Consider the following 3,151-nt stretch of genomic DNA (forward strand, 5'->3'; position numbering starts at 1 on the left):
CAAGATGTAGAGAGATCTTGTAGCACCTTTGAGACTGTTTCTTTCAGTTACAAGATGTGAAGTTGAAGACTTTCATGGCGGGCATCCATAGATTTTGTGGGTTTTTTGAACTATGAGGCCGTGTTCTAGAAGAGTTTATTCCTGACGTTTCACCAGCAGCTGTGGCTGGCATCTGCAGAGAAAGATGCCAGCCACAGCTGCTGGCAAAACTTCAGGAATAAACTCTTCTAGAACATGGCCTCATAGTCCAAAAAACCCACAAAAACTATGTGCTACAAGATCTCTCCACATACTGATTCTACAGACTAACATAGCTATATCTTTGAATTCTACCACTCTGGAGACCAGGGTTTGATTCCCGTCCTGGCTATGAACCCCACTGGGTGACCCTGGGCAAGTCACAGTCTCTCAGCCTCAGAACCAAGATAATAGAAACCAGCATATGATTTTTCATCTTCTACTGGACCTGAATAAATATGTAACCTGGAAAGTAGCTTTGTTTGCCTTAGCAGCTAAAAAAAATCAGGAACAAGTATATAACAGGGATAGCCATAAACTGTGAAGGCGATGACTATATTTGACAAAAATTTTAATGCATAATGACAATTGTTTGTTTGTTTAGAAATTCTGTACCAGATACGAGATACCCGCATTTTAGATATAATTTATATGTATTTTTATACTGTTATATTGTTATATGTATTGTTGTATTGTTGTGCTGTGCAATGACCTTTGGTCAAAAGCAATAAAATTTGAATTTGAAAAAAGAAGAAAGCAAAAACAAACTTCCTCTGAGCAAAACTTGCCAGGAAAACCTCATGATGATGATGATAACGACGATGATCATGATTTATATCCCACCTTCCTCCCAGTACAGGGACTCAAGGTTGGCCTTAGGGTCACTGTAAATTAGAAATGACTTGAAGGCACACAACAAAAGATAGCGATTGTAGTTGAGTTTCTCTGGAGTAACAGGCAACATGTAATCTGTCCTATGCGTGGTTGCTTGTGTAACCCTGAACATCTGCAGGGGACTTCTCAGTAGACAGAATCATAGCATTGGAAGAGACCTCAAGGGCCATCCAGTTGAACCCCCCTGCCATGCAGGAATACACAATCAAAGCACTCTTGACGGATGGCCATCCAGCTTCTGTTTAAAAACCTCCAAAGGAGACTCCATGATTCTCTGACGGAATGTGTTTCACTGTTGAACAGCTCTTACTGTCAGGATTTCTTCCTAATGTTGAAGTAGAATCTCTTTTCCTGTAGTTTGCATCCATTGCTCTGTGTCTTAATCTCTGGACCAACAGAAAACAAAGTTGTTCCATTAAAAGTTGTGCTAAGAGTGTTCATAGTCTAACTGAATGGCAATGAATGAGAGAATGTGCTGTTGTCATGACTGTGCTTGAGGCTCTCTGATAGTTGCTGTGATGACCTGTCTGGAGATAACATCACAAGAGGAAGTACTCTGCTCTGCCCTTAGTGGCCATAGAAAATCTCAGTGCTGTTTAAGAATTGTTTAACTGAGCTAAGGGTGGGCTACTTGGAATGGGAACACAAAGGGGGAAGCTTGCAGCAGTCTTTTTCATTCTATGTGCTGGGAAAAGGACTCACTATAATGCTGTGACTCAATTATCCTTGAGACAGTAGCCTTTAGAAAAACTCAGCCGGTATGGCCACAAGGATTCTGGGAATTCTAGTCTAAAACAAACTCTGCCTGCAAAGCCTTATTAATCCATGAATTTTGGTGTTTCATCTGCAATGTGATGTGGAGGACTATGTGGCAGACACTGTAGTAAGATCTCTTTAAAAGGAGGAAGCAAGTTAGTTTTCTGCTGCTCCAGAGATTAGAACGCGGAACAATGGATACAAACTGCAGGAAAAGAGATTCCACCTCAACATTAGGAGGAACTTCCTGACAGTAAGGGCTGTTCGACAGTGGAACAAACTCCCTCGGAATGTAGTGGAGTCTCCTTCCTTGGAGGTCTTTAAACAGAGGCTGGATGGCCATCTGTCGGGGATGCTTTGATTTAGATTTCCTGCATGGCAGGGGGTTGGACTGGATGGCCCTTGTGGTCTCTTCCAACTCTATGAGTCTATGATTCAAATGTCCCTCCATCCTGTGAGTCTCAATGGAGCTTTACATACAACCCCTAAGTGTGACGCTGCCCCTTTCTTAAACGGATTGGGGCTATGGCAACCTCATGCCACAGCTCCAATCCGGTCTTTCGAGGGTGCAAAATGTGGCTCCTTTTTGCACTCTCAAAAGGGCGCCATAGCCATGTTGCTGCGACTATACAGTGCTCCTTCAGCACTGTGTCATATGGATGCAGCACCAGAGGGACGCCATGCTACTGCACACTGTGTAGAGCAGCGCATGGTATGAAGGCACCCTGGGGGTGGAGTCGGGTGTGCATCATGAGGCTGCTATGCCCTGATTCCATCTCCATGCTGGCCTTAATACAGGGCCAATGTCTTCTCTTTGCTGCTGTTTATAAGTGTTCAGATGTTTGTGAATTAGGACTCTGGAGACCAGTGTTTGAAACCCTGCTTAGCCATGGAAACCACACTACATTACAACAACTTAGGAACAAGTCACACTCTCTCAGCCTTAGAGACAATGGCAAACCTCCTCTGAACAAGGCTGGTCAACAAAACCCCTCAATAGGTTTGCCTTAGTGTTGTGGTAAACAACTTGAAAGCATGCAACAACAACACTAGATAGTATGGGAAGACTAGGCTAAGTTCATACTAAAGCTCAGAGTGGATTTACTGCCTCATTGCCATAGGAGCCACAAGCTGCCACTGGTTTACTATGTTACAGGTGCTACATGAGCTACAAGAGCTGTGCACCTGTAGAATCATAGGACAATGTGGCTAGTGGAATATACTGCCATTCCTAGTAATTGCATGTTTAGAGACAGATTTTTATGTACTGAATTTGAAAGCAGCCTTTGTTGGGAAGTGTCCTTCTAGGGGAAGGCAATCAAACATCTGTACTGTTTCACTTTGCAAGTGGAGACTACAAACTGCATGCAATTATATCAGTTATGTGGTGTGGTTGTTACAGACGGCTAAGAAAACTGATAAGGGCTATTATTTCACAATTAACAGAACAAACATTTTATTTCCAAAGGGGAATATACACCGT

The sequence above is a fragment of the Sceloporus occidentalis genome, unplaced genomic scaffold, assembly GCF_023333645.1.
Source record: "Sceloporus occidentalis isolate IW3139 unplaced genomic scaffold, rSceOcc1.0.p SCAF_3, whole genome shotgun sequence".
Classification (NCBI taxonomy): domain Eukaryota; kingdom Metazoa; phylum Chordata; class Lepidosauria; order Squamata; family Phrynosomatidae; genus Sceloporus; species Sceloporus occidentalis.